This window comes from Macaca mulatta, chromosome 7 (assembly GCF_049350105.2).
Source record: "Macaca mulatta isolate MMU2019108-1 chromosome 7, T2T-MMU8v2.0, whole genome shotgun sequence".
NCBI classification, from domain to species: Eukaryota; Metazoa; Chordata; class Mammalia; order Primates; family Cercopithecidae; genus Macaca; species Macaca mulatta.
In genome coordinates, this window is record NC_133412.1 from 80,965,327 (window position 1) to 80,988,903 (window position 23,577).

The 23,577-nt window shown below is 41.0% G+C and overlaps 2 long non-coding RNA genes and 1 pseudogene across 3 annotated transcripts in view; all 3 read left to right on the forward strand.

Moving 5' to 3' along the window:
• The window catches only part of LOC100427042 (chondroitin sulfate proteoglycan 4-like), a 62,534-nt pseudogene that overhangs the window by 2,475 nt on the left and 36,482 nt on the right, over positions 1-23,577 (forward strand). The gene's annotated exons all lie outside the window — the stretch shown is intronic.
• LOC144330123 (uncharacterized) lies at positions 91-8,109 on the forward strand. The gene is made up of 3 exons (XR_013396009.1): positions 91-1,546; positions 1,851-3,619; positions 5,095-8,109. It is a non-coding gene; the product is annotated as an uncharacterized LOC144330123 (long non-coding RNA).
• On the forward strand, positions 9,935-17,944 carry LOC144330124 (uncharacterized). The gene is made up of 2 exons (XR_013396010.1): positions 9,935-10,784; positions 10,832-17,944. It is a non-coding gene; the product is annotated as an uncharacterized LOC144330124 (long non-coding RNA).

Consider the following 23,577-nt stretch of genomic DNA (forward strand, 5'->3'; position numbering starts at 1 on the left):
TGACCCAGGAGACCTGTGCAGTCGGTCCAACTTGCAGCTATACTTTGAGACTAATCTTATTTTTTTTTGTAAAGGCAAACCGGTATGTGAAATTGAAAAAAGCAAAAACCCTCAAACAAACTTTCTTTCTCTCCTCTTTCTCTCTTTTTTAAAATCAAGAAAGGGGGTAGATAGGTTTGTTTTGGAAGTAGTTCTTATAGCAGTGATACCGTCACATTTAATGCTCCTACTGTGAACTCAGGAATTCACGATGGAAGTTGGATTGAGCGGTATTTTGGTGTTCATTCTTTGCTGACACTCAGTAATGAAGGTATTTGGAGAGTTGATTGCTTCAGTAGAGTAAAAATCAGTGTGCCTTTTTTTTTTGTTGTTACTACTTGCCCCCCACCCCCGCATTGTTTTATTTTTCGAAGAAGCAGTTTATTCAGTTTTTCTAAACCATTGGATTGCCCAGATGAGGACAAACGGTGCAGTTCTTGAAAGGTCATTGGCAAGTTTGTGAAGGAGCTAAGATCAGTTAAGAAACCAATGTTACTGTTCTTGTATTCCGTCGTGGACTCTTGGGGATTTGCAGGCTGCATTAAGTACAAGTCTGGTCCAGTTTTGGGTGCACGTATTCCACTGAATAATTTGTGTGGCTTATTATATGAACATGATTCTGTTTCAGTTCTCCAGATGGAACTAGCTTAAATGTCTGTCATTCATATTGACAAATGAACAAAATAGCCAGAGTGTCATTTACTGTTAACTTCAGTTGTGTTCCTTTACCGTCTGCTAAATGAAAAAGAAAAATTTGAGAAATAACTGTGTATGTCAGTTTGTTCTGAGTGATTTCTCATGCTAAGTGAGTCATGTGGAGAAGCGTTCCTGGGCTTTTCTGGTTTGGTGGGCCTTGTGTTATAAAACCAATTTTCTTCACCTGATGAAGCTAAAGACAAATTTTCTTCAGGCACAGGCGTTGTACTTTAAAACTATAGAGCCAGTTTAGGATTCACAATACTCGCTTGATGGCTTCCCTTCCTGGTTGTGTGGTTGTGTGTGTGTGTGATTGTGGGGAAGGAGGTTGGTTGACAGGTTGGAAGGGATTGTCAGGGAGGGACACAATGTAAGCCAGTACTGTTTACAACATAACTTAACGAGTGCACCAGTTGCTTTCCTTCTCTGGGCGGAGATGGCATGTTATCTTGTAGGTACTATTGTTTTAGGATTTCTCACACTTCGTTTGCCTTGACTAAATAGTAACTGCACACATACTGTACTATAAAGGGACTCCTCCTCTAGTCCTTAACTCCTTGAGGGCTGTGATAGACCTTACTTAGCTTTGTACCCTCTTTGCCAGTAGTCTTAACAGTGCAGGCACGGTATGTGTTTGAATTGGGTAAATTATTTTTACTGCCTAGTGGTAGCTATCGTACACAGGAGAGAGCCACTAACTCTGGGGACTTGTCCAAAATGACAATTCACTTGCAGATCTGTGATGAAATTTACTTTAAAAGGATTTCTAACTTAAAAAAAAAAATCTGTCGGTTATTATTTATTTAAAGAAGTGGGGCTGGCCGGGCGCGGTGGCTCAAGCCTGTAATCCCAGCACTTTGGGAGGCCGAGACGGGCGGATCACGAGGTCAGGAGATCGAGACCATCCTGGCTAACACAGTGAAACCCCGTCTCCACTAAAAATACCAAAAAATTAGCTGGGCGTGGTGGCGGCGCCTGTAGTCCCAGCTACTCGGGAGGCTGAGGCAGGAGAATGGCGGGAACCCGGGAGGCGGAGCTTGCAGTGAGCCGAGATCGCGCCACTGCACTCCAGCCTGGGCGACAGAGCGAGACTCCGCCTCAAAAAAAAAAAAAAGAAGTGGGGCTTAACTGGTGCTCTAAGGATTTCAACAAGAGATTCCGATTTAGAAATCCGCCCCCCCTTTTGGTGAAACTATTATTTTTTTAGAGTCGGAATCTCACTGTTTCCCAGTTGTCTGCCGGGAACCCAACCTGTCCTCCCACCTCAGCCTCCCACAGTGTTGGAATTACAGGCCTAAGCCATCCCACCCCAGCTGGTGAAATTATTAAAATTGTAGTGACAACTCTCCCTCCATTGTGAAATTGGAAAAAAATTAGACATTTTAGTAAAACGTACACCCTTTGGAGCTAGGTAGAGTTCAGATCCCCACATTTCCATTGACTAGTTGCATAGCCTCTCAGAGCTTCAGTTTCCTACTCCATAACGGTTGGTAACATGCTTTGCAGTGTTTTTAGGGATGAATGAAACTGTGAGGTACTTAACTGCAGTATTTAACATGAAGTAGGTAGCTATTTCCTGGTAGCTGTAATGATAATAATTTTGATACGTTTTTACATGACTTAAGCATTCTTAAAAGTCTGATGCTTCTGAGTATAGAGGCTTAGCTATTTCTTTCGTAAAGAAGGGGCCCTGAGACTTGTTAGTCTTATAGTAAAGCATTTCTTAGGTCATGTAAACTGAAGGATAATGGAAACAATAGCGAATTTATCTTCTCAGTCACCTGTGAGTCTTCCTTTGAGAGTGGGACTCGCAGAGTGCTTGGTGGGGTAGAGCTCTTTGTGACTATGGTATTTAGGAAATGGTGAGAGATGGATTGTTTTCAGTCATCAGTCATAAGAGGATATGAGTTAGTTCCAACTTTATTTTACCTTAGTCTTGACAAGTAACACGTGTGGATTATGTCTGTATTTCTCAGACTTGTTTAAGGTAGAGCTGGACTGGGTGTTAACAGTGTTGGTTCAGTACAGAGACATAAGCAAATCACTCACTTCCCCTTCAAGATAACACTTTAAAGGTGCCACCATTTACAGAAGAAAGCAGTGATTTAAAGCGGCTATACCAGCACAGTTTAGAATACTTACAGCACCCGATGGAGTAGATACATTCTAGAAATATTTACCTGTAGTGGGAGTTGAACAATGAGAACACATGGACACACAGAGGGGAACATCACACACTGGGGCCTGTTGGGGGTTGGGGGCTAGGGGAGGGATAGCATTAGGAGAAATACCAAATATAGATGACAAGTTGATGGGTGCAGCAAACCACTGTGGCACGTGTGTACCTATGCAACAAACCTGCACGTTCTGCACATGTACGCCAGAACTTAAAGTATAATAATAAAAAAAGAAAAATAAATATTTACCTGTTAAGGACATTTTCTGTATATTTTATTCCATCTTTCCAATAGTTTTCTTATGAAGAGATTATAGTAAACCTTTAAACATTATGTTTGATCAAACTTATAGATTGAGGGTGAACCTTTAAAAATTATATTTGGTGACCCTTACAGAGTGAGGGTAAAAACATTCCTGACCAAGCTAGGCAAAGAGACTTGGACTTTTTTTTTTTTTTTTTTTTGAGAAGGAATCTCACTCTGTCACCCAGGCTGGAGTGCAGTGGTGCGATCTTGGCTCACTGCAACTTCCGCCTCCCGGGTTCAAGCGAATGAATCTTCTGCCTCTGCCGAGTAGCTGGGACTACAGGCACGCACCACCATGTCTTGCTAACTTTTGTATTTTTAGTAGAGATGGGGTTTCATCATATTGGCCAGGATGGTCTTGAACTCCTGACCTCGTGATCCCCCCGCCTCGGCCTCCAAAAGTGCTGGGATTACAGGCGTGAGCCACCGCACCTGTCTGAAACTTGGACTTTTGATGTTCCCTTCTTTTAAAGTTAACATCTGGCACTTGAATAGACTTGGTTATTACTGATGGGGACAGGCGTCCATTTGGAAGTAGCTTCCCTCTCTCTCTCTGTCTTTCCCAGGTTAGGCTGTCTTACTGCTGTAAATGGGGAGAGAAGAGAAAGCTGTGGGTGGAAGAAAGTTTGTTTCATGGCCTGGCACGGTGGCTCATGCCTGTAATCCCAGCATTTTGGGAGGCTGAGGCGGGCGTATCACCTGAGTTCAGAAGTTCAAGACCAGCCTGGCCAACATGGCGAAACCCCGTCTCTACTAAAAATAGAAATATTAGCTGGGCATGGTGGCGGGCACCTGTAATCTCAGCTACTTGGGAGGCTGAGGCAGGAGAATTGCTTGAACCTGGTCGATGGAGGTTGCAGTGAGCTAAGATTGCACCACTTCACTTCAGCCTGGTCAACAGAGCAAGACCTCGTCTCAAAAAAGAAGAAAGAAAGATAGGGTCCCACTCAGTTGCCCAGGCTGAAACGCAGTGGCAGGATCACTGCTCACTGCAGCCTTGACCCAAGTGATTATCCCACCTCAGCCTCCCAAGTAACTGGGCTCACATGCATGCACCACCATGCCTGGCTAATTTTTTTTTGTGGAGAGAGGATCTCTCTATGTTGTCCAGGCTGGTCTCAAACTCCTGGGATGAAGTGATCCTCTCACCGTGAACTCCCAAAGTGTAGGGCTTACAGGTGTGAGCCACCATGCTCAGCCTGCTGGGGTTTTTGATTGGCATTGCATTGAAGCTGGAAATCAGGAGGCAATTGACATTTTAATAACGAGCCATGAGCATGGTATATCTATTTATTTAGACCTTCTTAGATTTTTCATCCGTGTTTTGTAGTTTTTAGCAATTGGATCTTACATGTTTTTTGTAATCTTATATATTTATTTCATGGGTTGTGATGCTGTTGTGAATGATACTTTTCAATTTCCAGTTGGTCATTGCTAGGATATAGGAAGACGATTTTATGTTATGTGCTGACCTTGGATTCTACAACCTTGCTAAACTCATTTTTAGTACTAGAAGCTTTTTTGTAGATTTTTGGAATTTTGTGCCTAGACAGTAATGTCATTGCCAAATAAGGGCAGTTTAATTTCTTCATTTTCACTTTGTATACTTTTATTTCCTTTTTTTTTTTTTTTTTTTTTTCTGAGACGCAATTTCTCTCGTTGCCCAGGCTGGAGTGCAATGGCGCGATCTCATCTCACTGCAACCTCTGCCTCCTGGGTTCAAGTGATTCTCGTGCTTCAGCCTCCCCGTTAGCTGGGATTACAGGCGCCTGCTACCACGCCTGGCTAATGTTTGTATTTTTAGTAGAAACAGGGTTTCACCATGTTGGCCAGGATGGTCTCAAACTCCTGACCTCAGGTGATCTGCCCGCCTCAGCCTCCCAAAATGCTGGGATTATAGGCGTGAGTCACCGCTTCTGGCCCAAGAGGACACACTGTTTCTTGGCTTATTAAGAGGTATTTGGTTAGTGTTAGACCAGGGGTTGGTACATTATAGCTTGCTGACTGGATTTAACATGCTGCCTCTTTTTATAAATAAATCTTTATTGGAACACAGCCACACCCATTCATTTACATATTGTTTAACAGAGACCATATGACCTGCACAGCGTAAAATATTTACCAATTTGCGCTCCACAGGCACTTTGCTGAGCACTGCTGTGGACACCAATTTTGATTTAGGTATATAAACTTTTTTGTAGCTTCTGAGGTTTTGCATTAATTTTGCTCAGGCATATAGGATGGTGGAAGTGCTTTCTGTTCCTTCTCCCAAACCAATCACACAACCATGTAACTTCATGCCTGAGTTACTGTGTGGTCCTCTATAGTGATTGAGTTTTTACATAGTTCTTTGCAGGCAGCATGAATTTCAAAAATCTCCAAACTTTTGATATTGCTAATCTTTGTAAACTTTGCACACTCAGCGCTGGTACATTCTGATGATGGTGTCCACACTGCACTCTATGAAGAAAATACTGATGATTGTTTATATTAAAATGCAGGAAGAGAATTGTAGCAGCAACTTTTGCTTCTCTAATCAACACTGTAAAAGACTTACTATGTGTGGGCAGTGGGGGAGAATGTTAATTTATAAATTGAGATAGTTGTATTAAAATTGAGTGACTCTTATTTTGACATAAAGTGAATGTGTCTCTTTTATACAGCAGAAAACTATTAAATGTGTTTTTTCTCAGCATTATAAAATAAAGTGGAAAATGTGGGAAGAATACAAATCCCTAACTAGTGTGCTTCTGCTTATTTCACACCCCTCATATGTCTGATTCCTTACAACTATAGCTGGCTTTACTCCTGAGTGGTGAAATTGATGAACATACTTAAAAGCACATCATTTAAGACTTTGAATTTTGACATTTCCTCCTCTTCACAGTCTTTCAAATACTAGGCAACCTGTAGGGTTCCACTGTCTCTGTCATGTGTTGTCCCTGTGTTACATGAAAACAGCCCCAGTGAACTTGTGAATTTCCTCAGTCATTTCACTGACTACTGGGTGAGGAAGAAGTAGGATTTTCTCTCTTAAAATTCCTTGGTGAAATCATTGGATGGGCATGGTGTGTTTCTTTAATTTTCCTTTTGGTAAAAAATCTGACAAAGCAAAGACTTTCAGTGGGTCTTGGTCTTTCAATAGGTTTAGTTTTTAAGCGTGTTTGTTCTGACCGAAAACTGCCTTCCTGTAATATACTCCTTCCTTTAGAACACAGTTCTTAAGTAGAGTTTGTTTAAATGTATAAAATAATGCATTATATGCATTATATGCATTATATGCAGCGAGGTTTTGCATCAGAACCCTGAGTTCTCAATGTTGTGGCCAGTTTAAGTGTCACCTTTTACTTTTAAAGGAAAAGGTGTTTTAAAAGGTAAAACATTTTTACCTGTTTTTTCTCTTACTTGCTTTTTTATTTTTGGGGTAAATGATATCTTTCTCAGCGAAGCCTTCCCTCAGCACCATGTTTAAAATGGCATCTCCTTTGTTTGCTATTCCTTGTGTTTTATTTTTCTCTATAGAATTTGTTACTGTGTGAAAGCTATTTATTTTAATGTTTTATTTACCTGTGTACCCCTAGAATAATATCTGTGGAGGTAGAGATTTTTGTCTGTTCCTTCTGTCCCTACAGAATCTTGAGGATTATGGTGTCTGGCACATTGTAGGTGCACAATGACAGCTGAATTAACAACTTCAGGGAGAGTTTGTAGGATGGGGGCTCGAGATGTAGGGCAAGTCAGTTTTTAGATTTGAGGTCATTAGCAGGAGATCCTCTTATGATGTGGGGGAAAAACACATGTTTTAACATCAGACTGGGTTTGAATCTGGTCTCTCCAACTTACCCTTTGACCTTGGTGTTAAATAATTTAACCTTTGAAAGATCAGTTTTTTCAGTGGTGAAGTAGGGGAAATAGTATCTTTTTAATGGAGATTAAATGTAATATAAAATATAATACTCTGTGAATGTTAGTTTTTTCTTTCTCCTTGTGTGCCAGCATTGTGGAAGTCTAAAAGCAACCTGAATTTACCAGTCTGTTTCTGGAGCCTTCTGGGGTCATTACTTTGATTCCTTTTGACAGATAAATTCTTTTCAGCAGCCTGTGTTGCCAGCATAACAATGTCCTGTCTCTTTGACCAGTGTAGGGGACAGACACTTTGTCATCCCTCTTTTAATCCGTGTGTCAGAACAACTCTTATGAGTTCTGGCTTTGAAATATATTTAGAGGAGTTTATAATTTCAAACAGTTCAGATGACATCAGCCCTTTCTTACAGTCCTTTGAGTTCGCTCAGCTTCCTCATTCCAATGTGGTGGGAACCTTTCAGTTAAATTGATGTTTGTCGTCTTTCCACATAGTCATCCTAAGTTTCTTGCAAATCACGAAAGATCAGAGGGCTGCTAGGTCACTAGTTTGTCTTTGTAGATTTCTCTAATCCAAGCTTGTCCAACTGCGTCCTGCAGGGTGCATGCAGCCTGTGAAGGCTTTGAATGTGGCCCAACACAAATTCACAAACTTTCTTTTTTTTTTTTTTTTTTTTTGAGGCAGAGTCTTGCTTTGTTGCCTAGGCTGTAGTGCAGTGGCGCGATCATCTCGGCTCACTGCAAGCTCCGCCTCCGGGGTTCACGCCATTCTCCTGCCTCAGCCTCCCGAGTAGCTGGGACTACAGGCGCCCAGCTACTTTCTTAAAAGATTGGCCGGGCATGGTGGCTCATGCTTGTACTCCTAGCACTTTAGGAGGCCGAGGCGGGTGGATCACCTGAGGCAGGAGTTCGAGACCAGCCTGGCCAACATCTCTACTAAAAATATAAAAATTAGCTGGGCGTGGTGGCATGCGCCTATAATCCCAGCTACTCGGGAGGCTGAGGCAGGAGAATCGCTTGAACCCAGGAGGCAGAGGTTGCAGTGAGCCAGGATCATGCCACTGCACTCCAGCCTGGGTGACAGAGTGAGACTCCATTTCCAAACAAACAAAAAATTGTGAGATTATCTGTTTTTGCACTTTTTTTTTTTTTTAAAGCTTAGCGGCTATTATTAGTGTTAGTGTATTTTATGTGTGGTGCAAGACAGTTCTTCCAGTGTGGCCCAGGGAAGCAGAAGATTGGATACCGCTCCTTTAATTTTTATGGATTAACAAGGTGTTAATTCCTGTATCAGTTTCACTGATATTTCTTCTGCTTGATGCAGGAACACTTGACAAGTTAGTTAAGGTAGATTGGTCCATAAATTTATGGGTTCTTTCATTTCCATGTCCTACGCAAGTCTGAGCAGGACCTGGAAAGCTGATTAAAAGGCCAGTGAGCACAGTGAGCTTAATTGTAAATTAAATGGATATTTAATACATCGAGAAGGTACTCAAACCTTTCAATCTTTCATTTTCATCCATGCTTGCTATTTGAATCTGATGGGCTTGAAATTGACTGTTCTTCTTGTAAAAATGTTGGTTGGTTATTGCTGCCTTTCTCAAGCTTGCTTTTCAGTGTGGATTTCTGCAGATAATTTTTGCAGCAAAAAGTACAAAGTCATTAAGTGAAGGCAGTAAGGAAGGAAAGAGTACCCTGAGCAGGAGGTCTGCTATAGCACATGGGGTGGACCAGAGAATGAATGGGCATGGGCCCGGAGGTGGTTCAGTCAGTGTGGGAAAGCCACCTGCTTGTCAGCTTTCTACTGCGTTGTCCAGCAGAACACATTGAAGCTTGGGACCTGCAACTGGTGTGGAGATGATTGCATTTAGGAGGCTGATGTAGATTTTTTCCCTCTTAAGTGTGTGTTAACTGCTTTTTGGCAAAGTCTTGATCTGAGACATACACAGCTTGATCTGTGGCAGATCTGTGAGGATTTTAATATCGAGAGGGTTCTGTTATTTGAGTTGGGCATGACTAGGCTACCAAGGCATTGCTTTTCAGTCCAAACATTTGGTCATATCAGTTTATTGTTAGTGAGGCTTTTGTGATTTGTTAGAACACGGAGTTTGGGATTTTGTCTGTTTTTTTGCATGTATGAATGACACTTTATACTGTCGTTTTTATTGCTGGTTAGTATGTGTCTTCATTTACCTATTGTGAGTAAGAAACTTCCTCAGATCAAATTATAGAAACAGAACCAAGTGATTATAGAAACAGTCACTTGGTTCTGTTTCTCTGACTCTTAAGAGGATGAGATCACTTTATACTCTAATTCAGGATGTTTGGTAAAGGACCTACCATTGTGAGCATTTATAGCCTAGATGAAGTCCTGGCCCAGTCTCCAAGTTCAACTTTTAAGAACATGCTATTCTTAATGTTCAGGAATTCAACCCTGGAAGCCTTCTCTAAATCTTAATGAGATTTTTATGAGAATTCATTTAGTGAAAATAACAACAATCAGGGAATCCAGGTATTAACTCTGAGGAGGGTTATGCCTTTTAGTGGTTAGAGAGGCAAGCTGTAGCCTCCCTTCTTAGAGAAGGGGAATTGAGGAAGAGATTTCTAGTGGCCCTTGCAATCCTCCCCTCACTTTCCAGGCTCCCTAGTAAGACTGGAAGAAGTCCCTGAGTAAACAGCGTTTTGTGAGTTTGAGGGACTAGGTAAAAACATTAAGTGAACATACAATGGTTTTGCTTTGATAACTTTTAAATATCCTTTTGGTTGTTGAAACTTCTGTGACAGTGAAACCTTTTGTCCTTATTTTTCAATTGGAAGATCTTTCTTCCCCACTTGAAAAGATTGAGTTTGGGACCAATCCCTGACCCCACTTCCTTCCTGAATCTCTTAGTGTATGGCATACAGCTGGGCATATGGTAATCTCGGGGACGGGATTGTACTCATAGAGCTATGCTTGACACCTAGGACTTTAGGTGGCTCATGTATTTTTGATGACAACTTTTCATTTTATTCTCATTTATTCCATTTCTGTTTCAGTGTCTTGGGTCATGAAACTTAATCCACAACAATCTCCCTTATATGTGAGCAAATCATGAGATTTCTTTTCATTTTGTATTTATCTGTTCTGTTTACTTGTTATAATAAGCTCACACTCTCACGTGATAGATTCTCAAGGAAAATTTTAACCATATATGCATGAATATATTGATGTAAGACACTTCAGAAATTGAGTTTGATTTAGTAAATACTAAATGGCTAATCTGTGCATGGAACTGAAAACAAATAATACCTGTAAGACTTGAGAGTTAATTTAGTGAGGGTGATAGTATGCACATATGAAACAAATTGTCCTGCAAAACAGTACTGTAGCTTCTTATTTTTTACCTGCAGTGCATTCCTGTAAAAGTAGTGTGGAGATCCTCCTACTGCCATTGTGATTTACCTTATGTTGCAAGTAGGTGGAACTATGTCATTGGCAAGAGTGCTGTTTTCTTTAGACTCTGGGTGAAAGCTGATATATCATCTCCCTAAAGTGAGGGACTTTAAAGATAAAATTGATGAATGATTGAATCAAGGCTGGAAAAGGTAGGCTGTAGGCGACTATTCTTTATTATGGTAAGAGTGAATTAGTTGAATTTGGGTGGTGAAAAGTGCCTGTTTGATGAGAAGCCAGCTTCGGGTTGTGGATGGTTAGGGCTATGAGAGGTGATGAGAAGCCAGCTTCGGGTTGTGGATGGTTAGGGCTATGAGAGGCCAGTAGTTGCTGGGTTGCTATGCTCTGGAGAGGGTGAGAGAATATCTTTGTAATAGGACTTGATTCCGGCCTTGAAGAATATGGATCATTTAGTTGGACAAAATGTCCCCAGAATTAGTTGAAGACAAAAGGCAAATAGTCAGGAATGGGAGGCAGTGAACATAGTGTTGGATGAATAGTCGGGGGATGGTCAGTGGAAACTGGCCCACCCAAGTTTGTGTCAGGTAATAATGGGAGATAAGCCTGAAAAGATGGATGAAGCTCAATTGTGAAGGAAGACAAAAGTGTGAGGATTTTGTTTTGTGACCACCGAGGAGCCATTGATGGTGTTTATTTTGAGGATGCTTTTCCTTTTATGCATTTATACATAAATACATAAATATACTGCTGTATTAATAATAGTCATTTACCTTTCTGACATAAAATGTTCATGTAACTTCTGCATAGCTGATTTTTATGTTGAATGTAACATGTCAAGAAATATATGTGCCTTTTTAGAAGTTGTCTTATGTGCTCATTTTCTTTCTAGACTACTTGGAGATAGTTTGTGTTTACCAGCGGGTTTGCATATGAACTGAGTACCTTGGGTTATTTATTTTTATTTTTTTTGAGAGAACGGGTCTTGCACTGTCATCCTCATTGGAGTGCAGTGGAGCGATCATAGCTCGCTGCAGTGATCATAGCTCGCTGCAGCCTTGAAGTCCTGGGCTCAAGCAGTCCTGCTTCAGCCTCCCGAGTAAATGGGAGTACAGGTGCATGCCACCATGCCGAGCTAAATTTTCCCTTTAGAAGCGTGTGATTCTTTGGTTTTTTGTGTGTATACAGTTTTGCAATCACCATTGTCTGACCAGAACATTTTCATCACCCCCAAATAAAGTGCCATACCCATTAGCAGTCACTCGCCATTCCCTGATCCTCTCAGCCTGTGACAACCACTTATATACTTCTTGTCTTTATTGACATACCTATTCCGGAAAGTTCATATATATATATAAAGTTCATGTATATATAAAATCATGCAGTACATGGCCTTTTGTGACTGGCTTCTTTAATTTAGCTTAATGTTTTCAAGATTCACCCATGTTAAAGCATGGATCAGTACCTTGTTCTTTTTATTAATGAATGACAATCCAGTGACTGGACATATCACATTTTACTTATCCATTCACCATTTAATGGGCAATTGAGTTGTTTCCACTTTTGGTCTATTATGCATAGTGCTGCTCTAAACAGCAAGTTCTGGTGAAGACATATGTTTTTACTTCTCTTGGGCATATACCTAAGAGTGGAATTGCTTGGGTGTGTGATAACTGTATTTAACATTTTGAGAAATTGGAAAACTGTTTTCCACAGTGGCTGCACCATTTTACATTCCTACCAGCAGTGTGTAAGGACTTCAGTGTTTCCATGTGCTTGCCAACACAAGTTATCTGACTTTCTGATGTATAGGCGCCCTAATGGGCGTGAGGTGATACCTCATTGTGGTTTTGATTGCATTTCCCAATGACGAATGATTTTTAGCATCTTTTTATGTGCTTATTGGCCGTTTTTCTGTATGAAGTGTCTGTACAGATCCTTTGCCCATTTTTAAATTTGGTTGTCTTATTGAATTGTAAGGGTTCTTTGTGTATTCTGACTACAGGTCCCTTACCAGATACATGATTTGCAAAAATTATCTCTCATTCTCTGGGTTGTCATTTCACTTTCTTGCTGGTATCCTTTCAAGCAAAATTTTCAATTTTGATAATGTTCTGTTGTTGCTTGTTTTTTTTGGCATCATATCTAAGAACAATTCTTTGCATAACCCAAAGTCGCAGAGATTTACTCCTGTGTTTTCATCTAGGAACTTTATAGGTTTAGCTCTTACATTTAGGTATGTAATGTGAGAGTTCATGTTTGTGTATTTTGTAAGGGAAGAGTCCAACTTTTTTCTTTTACATGTGGATCTCCAGTTGTTCCAGCACCATTTGTTGAAAAGACTATTCTTTCCCCGATTGAATTGTCTTGGGCATCCTTGTTGAAACTGGTCATAAATGTGAGGAATTTTTTCTGGACTCTGAATTCGATTCCTTTAATTTAGGTTGTCTTTGATTTATTTCAACAGTGTTTTATAGTTTTCATTGTATAAACTTGGTACTTTCTTGAAATTTGTTGCTTATGATTTTATTCATTTTGATGTGATTGTTAATTTTGTTATCTTAATTGTTCAGTTTTTGATTGTTCATTGATACAGAAATACCATTGATTTTTGCATACTGATCTCTGAAACTATAGCCTTGTTTCAGAGGTCAGTTATAAACTATAATCTGGCTTGTTTGTTTACTTAAGTGAATGCCTTAGGATTTTCTGTGTACAGGATCAAGTAATTGGAGATTGTTTTCTTCCTTTTCAATCTGGATCTTTTATTTCTTTTTCTTGCCTAAAATTGCCTTGGGAATCATCTCCGGTACAACATTGAATAGAAGTGGTGAGCGCAGACATCCTTGTCTTGTTACTGATTTTAAAGAGAAAGCATCCAAGTTTCACCATTAAGTATGATGTTGTTAGGTGTGGGTTTTTCACAGGTACCTTTTGTTAGATGAGGACGTTCCCTTCTATTCCTAGTTTGACTATTTTTATGATGAAAACATGTTGGATTTTGTCAGGTGATCTTTCTGTGTTGAGATGGCCATGTGGGTTTTTTCCTTTCATTAATGTGATATATTAACATTGACTGAATTAAATAGTTTTTATTTATTTAAAGAGATGGGACCTTGCTGTGTCACCCAGGCTGGAGTGCAGTGACATGATCATAGGTCACGGCATCGTGAAACTCCTGGGCTTAAGGGATCATCCCACCTCAGCCTCCTGAGCAGCCAGGACTACAGGTGTGAGCCACCATGCCTGGCTATTTATTTATGTATTTATTGAGACAGGGTATTCCATGACTCCCTGTAGCTGCGATCTCCTAGGCTCAAGTGATCTTCCCACCTCAGCCTTCTGAGTAGCTGGAACCACAGGCATGTGCACCCATGCCCAGCTATTTTTTATTTATTTTTTGTAGATACGAGATCTGACTATGCTGCCCAGGCTAGGCTCAAGTTATCCTTCCAGCTCAGCCTCCCACAGTGCCGGGATTACAGTATGAGCCTTCATGCCTGGCCTATCTTTATTTTTAGAGATAAGGTCTTGCTCTGTTGCCAGGCTACCTTGGTTGAATGTTAAGCCAACCTGGCATTCCTGAGATAAGTATCATTTGATCCTGCTGCACAATCTTTTTTATATGTTGCTGGATTCGTTTTGAAAGTATTTTGAGGACTTTTGTGTCTATACATAGAGATGTGTTCTATAGTTTTCCTGTGATGTCTTTGTCTGGTTTTGGTTATTAAAGGTTTTTAATCAGGGAACTGTTGTAAACAAGTAGTTGTGTTATGCGGAAGGATGGCTCCCCCAAATTTATTCACTTCTTAATCCCTAGAACCTGTGACTATTTACCTTACATGGCAAAAGGAACTTTTCATACTTGATTAAGTTAAGGATCTCAAGATGGGAGGTTATTCGGAAATATCTGAGTGTCCCAGTGTAATTACAGGGGTTCTCATGAGTGAGAGGGAGTATCAGGAGAGTCAGTGGTCAGAGTCAGAGATTCGAAGATGCTACACTGCTGGCTTAGAACATGGAAGAAGGAGGCCATGAGCCACGGAATGCAGCTCTAGAAGCTGGAAATGGCAAAAGAACACTTTCTCCACACAGACTCTAGAAGGAACACAGCCCTGCCTGCGCCTTGAATTTTAAACAAATGAAAGTCATTTCGGACTTCTGACTTCCAGAAATGATAATATGATAATAAATTTGTGTTGTCTTAAGCCGCTGAGTTTGTGATAATTTGTTGTAACAGCAATGTGAAACTAATAGAATGGTAGTTTGGGAAAATTAGTGATAAAGAATAATTGGCAAGGAGAGGATAAGTGCAGTTAGATCAGTTTGAGTTCTCTGTATGTTTTACTGTCAGTGTTTTGTAAGATTTTAGTTTTTCCTAAAACCAAAGGATTGATTGACCTTCAAAAGGCGGCTCCTTTTTGATGTTAGTCTGTAACCTTTTATCAAAGCAATATTTTCCCCAAATAGGGTTGACAAGAAGACATTCTAAATTATCTCCTAATAAGTTGTTTTGACCTCGGATGTTGAAATTGCAGACCCATCTCCCACCCATCTCTGTTTTCTCACTTTTTTGGTATGTTTAATAATAAGTCTTACATTGACTTATTATAATAAGTAAATTATCAGTGGTTAGTGTATGTGTCTGTCTGTCCTTCCCTCTTTCCCCCGACCCCGCCCTCTCCTTCCCCACTCTGTGTGTGTGTGTCTCTCTGTGTGTGTGTAATTACAAAGAAGTTGTAAAGGCCTTTTTTTTTTTTTTTTTTTTGAGACGGAGTCTTGCTCTGTCACCCAGGCTGGAGTGCAGTGGCCAGATCTCGGCTCACTGCAAGCTCCGCCTCCCGGGTTCACGCCATTCTCCTGCCTCAGCCTCCCGAGTAGCTGGGACTACAGGCGCCCGCCACCTCACCCGGCTAGTTTTTTGTATTTTTTAGTAGAGATGGGGTTTCACCGTGTTAGCCAGGATGGTCTCGATCTCCTGACCTCGTGATCCACCCGTCTCGGCCTCCCAAAGTGCTGGGATTACAGGCTTGAGCCACCGCGCCCGGCCGTTGTAAAGGCCTTTTAAAGTAGTTATGATGTGGTTTCCCCTCCTTTTTAAAAATAAAATATGTTAAGCATAAGTAGTAACATCTTAGAGGGCAGATAGGTGGAGACTTTGACTTTCTACTTTATCTTTGAATCGTTTAAATGTTTACAGTGAGCATATTATTTGTATGATACATAGTAATTTTTGATGAAAACACTTTGAAGGCTGAAAAGAATGTCGTGTCTTTTGAGAATAAACCTATCTTTGTGCTAATTAACACTGGAGGTCAGCCAAGGCTTTATAATAAAATATTGCATTCAAAACACCTATGAAAGTGGCTAGTTGAAGAATATAATTTGCTTTGAAATATATCTTGAAATGGAAGTATATTTCTAATAATGAAAGATGTTGTTTTAGTAATAAATGAAAATAAAATATCCCATTATTATCCCTTCATAGAAAACAAATACAACCCTAAATGACATTTTAATTAACCAGTGATTTTCCTCTAAAGCTGAGATGTTTTTTTAAGACCTAGGTAGGATTCGCAAATAGTGTACAGAAATCTGGACATCATTTGAAGATAATTGTTTGGGTGGGATGGAGGCATAGAGTACTGTTTTACTGTGTTCATTTTTATTAATGAAACTGTGAATTTAGACCAAGTAGTGATTTCAGAGTGGAAGATGGAACAGGATGTTTAGTGGGTTTTGTATACTATTTTTGTAAAAGGTTTTGATGCAGAATCTTTCATAAAATGAAATCTTTTTTCAACATGCCTGTTATTTACTTTTAGAATTCGTGGAAAGGGTTCTTGTCTGAAGAGCTGCAAACCTTTATTGACTCCAGATTTGACTCAGCTCTTTTGTATTTTCCTTTTCTTTCTCACTGGTAAGGGAAGGTACTTTATAAAGTAGATTCTTCATTAAAAAAAAAGACTATATTTACCTGGTCAGAAGTTCTTTTGGGTTTAAAGAAAAAAATTGTAGCCCAGGTTGCAACAAATGGTCTGACAGTTATAATGTGTTACATCTTTTTTGTTTGTTTGTTTGTTTTTGTTTTGAGACAGAGTGCCACTCTTTTGTCCAGACTGAAGTGCAGTGGCACAGTCACAGCTTAGTGTAGCCTTGACCTCCCAGGCTCAAGTGATCCTTCTACTTCAGCCTCCGGGAAGCTTGAGCTTCCCTTCTTCTAACCTTTGATGAAAGTGTGGTCTCTCTCTGGGCTGGTGGTGGTGAACTGAAATTCAAGGGGTGGTATCTGTGCCAAGAGGCCTTTAGTCCAAAGGAAAGAGAAAGTGGAGGATAGACCAAGTATATCGTTCTTGAGAAACAGATCTTTTGTTTTGAATGAGGAATGTCAGCAGTGGAGGGTGGATAGGGCAACCCATACAGCATTTCATAAGGAGATAAGCCGACATCTTTCTGAGGGGCAGTTTGGAATCTTTACAAGGCCATGGGGAGGCATTTAGTCCATGGCAACTGAGTCTCTAGGACTAATTTGCTTAGGTGGGTTTTCAGAGTCTGATTCATTCTTTCTCCTCTTGCTGGTGAAGGTCGGTGCCAGGGGTTATGGTAGTCCCATGTTATATCTAGAACTTGGGCTAGTTTCTTAACAACATGTGCAGTGAAATGAGCCCCATTGTCTGAATCAACATCTTCTATTAATCCAAACCTGGGTATAATATTTTCAGTTAATGGCTTGACTACATTACTAGCAGTTGCACTTGAAAAGGTAGTAGCTTCTACCCAATGAATAAGGTGATCTATCACTAGTAAATATTTTAAGTGACCGATTGGGGGCATTTTGGTGTAATCAATTTGGACACTTGGGAACAGCCTTAATCCTGGATTTCTCCCTCCAACAGGTGGTTTTCTGAGGGTCTGCTTATTAGTCTTCTTAAATACTAGGCAACTATCTGTAACTTGCCTTGCGAAAGTATAAATTCCTATACATCTGTAGGCCCCGAGGACTACATCACACATAGCTTGAAGTCCCTAAGGAGTCCCTTGATGCAGATGAGAGAGAATTTTCCTCACGCAGGGTTTGGATAACATTTCTTTTTGGTCTGGTGACACCCATTTCCTTTCTGAATTTTCTTTGCCTCCTCTTTTTATTAATTTTTCCTTTTCGGCGGGAGAAAAGATGGGGACTGCAGTCAGGGGAGGAAGGCAAGGGCCTAAGTGAAAAACAGGTGTTTTCAGAGGAAACGGCAGCTTGTTTGGCTATTTAATCTGCTAGGTTATTCCTTCCACTTTGAAAAGAAACACATTTCTGATGTCCTGGAGCATGGACAATAGCTATTTCTTTTGGCAGCTGGAGGTTATCTAATACTTGGGTGATTAATTCTTTGTGGACCAGGTCTTGGCCTTTGCTATAACAGGATAGCTTCACACTTAAAAATTCTCAAGTCAGTAAGCCATTTTCTTGCCTTTTGATTTAAAATCGTTCTAACCTGATGGGGCATGCTTACAACTAACTTTCCCCTCAAAGGTTAGTTTTCTGCTTTCTTCAGTTCACAAGGTGGTAGCTGCAATGGATTGAAACATTCAGGCCATCCACAGGTTACAGGATCTAAAACTTTTGATAGGAAAGCCATGGGTTGCTGGTGACTTCTGTGTTCTTGGGTAAGGACCCCTAAAGCTACCCCCTTGTTTATGTTAACAGAAAGGTGAAATGGCTTCTCTAGGGAAGGCAAAGCTAAAACAGGGGCAGTTATAAGCAGATGTTTTAGCTCTTCAACCTGGTGGATTTCTTCAGAAGTCCACAGGCGAGGGTCAGGCTTTTCTTGGGTAGGTTTTAGGTAGAGAGGCTTTGTGACTAGTGCATATGAGTCAGTCCATAAACGGCAATATCCAGCTATTCCTGGGAATTTTCTGAGTTCTTGTTTAGTCTTAGGCAAAGGTATGGATACAATCCCTTCTACTCTCTTGGGGCCTATCTTTTGTTTGCCCTTACTTATTAAGTGTCCTAGGTATTTAACTTCAGGCTCTACAAATTGAAGCTTTTCCTTTGAAACCCATAGCCCGTCTCCTTGCAAATGGTTAAGGATATGGATGGAGAAAGCAGATACCTTTTCTATAGCCTAACGAGATATTAATAGGTCATCTACGTACTAGAGCAGACATACACATTTTGATATAAACTTGTTCTAACACTTGTTCCAGAATTTGACCAAAAAGATTAGGGGAATCTGTGAAGCCTTGGGGTAGAACTGTCTATCGATACTGTTGCTTTCATCCAGAATGGGGATCTTCCCATTCAAAAGCAGAAATGTCTCAGCTGTCCTCAGCCAAGGAACATGCTCAAAAGGCATCTTTTTTTTTTTTTTTTTTTTTTGAGATGGAGTCTTGCTCCGTTGCCCAGGCTGGAGTTCAGTGGCCGGATCTCAGCTCACAGCAAGCTCCGCCTCCCGGGTTCATGCCATTCTCCTGCCTCAGCCTCCCGAGTAACTGGGACTACAGGCGCCCGCCACCTCGCTCGGCTAGTTTTTTGTATTTTTTAGTAGAGACGGGGTTTCACCATGTTAGCCAGGATGGTCTCGATCTCCTGACCTCGTGATCCGGCCGTCTCGGCCTCCCAAAGTGCTGGGATTACAGGCTTGAGCCACCGCGCCTGGCAAAAGGCATCTTTTAAATCTATTACTGTAAACCATTGATGTTCATATGGAATTTTACTGAGAATGGTTTAAGGATTAGGGACAAGAGGGTGGGTAGTCTGGACTGTCTGGGTCATGGCCCAGAGGTCTTAACGCTAGTTGATATGACCTACCTGGTTTCTTCACAGGCAGTATTGGGGTGTTATAAGGGGACATACAGGGTTCAAGGAGCCCACCCTTGATGAGGCTTTCAATGACAGATTTTAGGCCTATTCTGCCTTCTAAAGGAATGGGATATTGCTTTCTTCTTACTATTTCTCCAGGATTTTTTAACTTTATATGTATAGGAGGATTTAGGAGTTTTCCCCAATTTCCTTCCCTTGCTCAAACATCAGGATGAATGTATGTTTTGTCTGCAGTGATGAGCAGGTTTAATGAAGTGTAGAATCCTTCTGAGCCAACATGTAAACCTATACCTAATTTTAACATTAAGTCTCTTCCGAATAGAGTAGTTCCTGCCTCTGGAATTAACAAAAATTCAACATTAGCTGAGCGGTTTTTACATCTAATTTCTGTTTCTTCTAAACTTTTTACTTTGATTCCCTCTCCTTTTACCCCTGAGACTACAAGTTCCTTTGAGGATCAGGCTATATTGTAGGGGAAGGTAACAGACAGAGGAGCGGTTGCTCCTGAGTCTACTAAAAAGGTCATAAGTTCAGATTTGGGTCCCACCTCTAAATTTATCAAGGGCTCTTGGTGGGATTCAAGGTAAAAGAGACAGAGCCCCTAACCCCCCATTCCTCCTCAAAGGTCATAAGTGGGACAACTTCTCTTTCTGGTTTTAATTCGTGACAGTACCTCTTGAAGTGGCCTACTTTCTCACAATTGAAGCATTCATTCTGTCTCCTCTCTCTATTTTTGTGTTTCTTGGCTTTGCCTCCTTATGTTCTTCATATGGCTTAGGAAGTGGGGGCCTAGGATCTTTATAGGTTTTGGCTCTCGGGAGGCTTTGTTTGGGAGTGTATGGGTCTCCTGGCAACGGAGAGTAATACCGGTGTGTTTATCCTTTGGGGCCCCCTGTTGGAAGGTGGATAACATAATTTTCATTTTTTGTCTTTGCTTCTCCTTGTTCCTCCTTACACACACTTTCTGAGCTTCTCTGAGAAAGTTCGTTCATGGGACGGTCCTTCCAGTGTTCTATTTTTGTAATTTCCTTGTGATATCTGGCTGTTAGTAATGAAATGAAGCTTTAACATTCCCTACCCTAGATGATCTTCTAAATCTTGGTCAGTGTATTTTCTCATTTGTTCTTTCAATCTGTGTAAAAATTCCATAGGCCCTTCATCTTTCCTTTGTTGTATGTCGAATGCTCGAGTAAGATTTTGCGTTTGGAGTACTGACTCCCGAATCCCATTTTTTTTTTTTTTTAATCATTTCCCTAAGTTCTTGCATATCCTCTCGGTGAGCTGCATTACTGTTGTCCCACCGGGGTCTTGGTTGGGGAATTTTTGATCTGCTGCATGAACTTTTTTGCCAGGAGGGTGTTCATGTTCCCAGGCTACCATAGCAACTCTACGGATCATGCTTCTTTCTTCCCCTGAGAGGAGGATGCCTAGGATGGACATTAACTCAGCCCAAGTATATAACTGTGGTTCTAGAAATTGGTTAATTTGATCTGCTACTCCATATGAGTCGTCTAATAGTGTGGCTTGAGCTCTGTTTTTAGGTTTCGGACTTCTGAGCTGGTTAAAGGAGCATTTACAAAGCCAATGCTGGCTTCTCCTCCTAGGGATACCTCTCTTAAGGGGAAGAGAGATGGAGCTGATTCTTCCAAGTTAGAGGGGAAGGGGAAGTCCTGAATAGCCTTTTTTACATTGCTCTATCTCATGTTGAAGTCCTTTCAGGAAAGGGTACTTAGGCTGGCAGTGAGCAGGCTCTTGGGACAATTCCCAAGAGGCAGGGTTATAAGTAGGGGGAATGATGTGGGTAGGAGAAGGGTCTATGACAACTGCCTCTACTTGAGGGGGAGGGAGGTTAGGGTTAGGGGTATTGGACGGGGGAAGGTGGTAGAGGAGGTTCCATGTGTTGGTGAGCTGTCTAGGAATATGGACCTTATCTTTCTCAGGGGAGTTAATTTCTGACTTGCTCCCTCCAATCTTTAGAGGGTAAAGAAGGACAGGTCCTTGTCACCAACATGGAGAATAGTCTGTTTCCTCCTGGAAATAGACTATGTGCTCTTGTCATTAGCATGTCCTATTAAAAGCTGACAAATCCAATCCTCATCTGACCCAAACTTTGGCCACAAGACTGAGGGCTTGAGGATTGGTTCCTGAGTCCAAATGAAACAACAATATTTTATCATTGGCTGCTTTTTGTTGTATTTAGTCCTTTCATTCTCTTTCCAGTATTTTAGCATAAGCCCTAGGGGAGTATCAGGAGGAATGTTAGTGTTGCTAGCTTTATTCTTTTTATCCCCTACCTTACTTGGGGTATTTCCCATCTTAAAAAGGGTTTGGGGTGAGGCTCCATTTCTCCTGTTAGAAATTTCTTGCCTTCCCAGTTACCAGAGGTTTGTGTGTGGCTCAGCCTCCCCTACTGGAGATTTGTCACCTTTCCTTTCCTTTCCTAGAGGCTCAGCCCCCCTGCTGGAGGTTTCTTGCACTTTTCTCCTTTCACTTTGTCCTTCCCTGGCTGCTTCCCTTGTGGGAACATTGGGTTCCTCTTAGCAATGGCGGGTTCAGTAGAAACCCCTGACCCAGACTGCTTTACGGAAGGGCCACCTTAAGCAGTATAATGTGAGGACAGAACCGCAGATCTGGACTGAACACTTGCTTCTCACTCAGTTGTGAATTTCAACACACACTTTCAATCTCCAAGATATCCCAACCACCAAGGAAATATTTTGTTGCTTTTGTGAAGTTTCTTACTTTGGTGTGTGCACATGGTTACCTGGTCTCCGTGGTATGTGAGGATCCTTTTCTCTAAGTTGTTGGTCTGTTCCTTTCCACATTGCTGGGAGTCTGGGTGTATTCGTCACACTGGGTGAGTCCTGATCACTCACCATGAGGCCACCTCAATGAGGCAGTGGGACGCCTCTCCTCACTAGAGTTGACCAGAGACCCTTTCCCTAGAGGAGAATGGGAATCCCGGACAAGCCCCCAGATTGTTAGAAACAAATGATCAGTGCCACAAGGAAGAACCAGCACTCAGGCAAAAACGGTTTTCTCAGCAAGACAACTTCTGCAAAAGAGTGCTGCTTGGGTTAGTCACAATTGCAAGAGCACATCGAGTGGGTTCTCTCTAGAGCAGGGGTTTTAATCCCTAACACAGTCCCTACTTCTGTGTCATTCCCCCATGGACTGGGGTCGGACCTCACGATCTAATCGGACCTGATTTGCTATCGCGAGTATTTTCCCTGATAAGGAAGGGAGAGGGAATGTGAGTTATAGGTTGAGACTGATGGGAAGAGTTGTTTACAAGGCAGGTAACTGAGCAGATAACTAAGCAGGTAAGTAGGGGCGAGAAGGTACAGGGAAATTGTTCTTAGGAACAAAGAACAAGGAATTTGAACAAGTTAAGCTTTTGAAGAACTTACTGTACCTAATAAGTTTTTTTTTTGGTTGACTAATTAAATGTCTATTCATTTTTGCCAAAGAGTGCCTACCCCAATGACAAGATACTAAATTTTAGAAAATGTTGGAGCTCTCTCTGAATCTAGGAGGAAGTGAATAGTTTAGCTTTTATTTAGTAGTTAGGACCTTAAGTAAATCACTTTTTTTACTGTGTTTCTGTATAAAATAGATAATATTTTTTGCCCTGCAAGAGAACATATAGAGGAAAACTCTTTGGCAATGATACTGTGCCCTATGAATAAAAAAGTGATGATGTCATTTGTGGCTGAATAACACTTTATTTTGAGAATGCTTTATAACAGCTTTTCATGGGAAATAAATGTATGCTGTTAACTTCATCTTGCATTTTTGTCATTTTTACTGTGATTAAAAAGTAGTCCAGTCAAACCTGTAGAAAGGAAATAAACAAACCTTGACTCAGGAGCCTAGGACTTTTTCTTTGGTTTGCCCTCCTGGGACGGATTACCTTTCCAAATTTAATTTGTGGAGGAGCATTGGGAAATATCAGAACTGTCATATGAAGCACCTAAGTGGTACTTTATTATAGAGGAGTTATTCAGAAATTATATTAGGCAGATAGAGAGGGAAAGGAGTCCTCAGTAAGGCTTTCCCTTTTAATAGAAACAACTCCCGAAACATTTCTTTTCTTTTCTTTTTTTTTTGGAAACGGAGTCTCACTGTGTCGACCAGGCTTTAGTGCAGTGATGTGATCTCGGCTCACTGCAACCTCCTCCTCCCAGGTACAGTTGCATCTCCTGCCTCAGCTGGACTCTTGAGTAGCTGGGACTCCAGGCTGCCAAGCTTTAATATGCAAATGTCAGCACTTGGAAACTGAGTCCATTCAACAT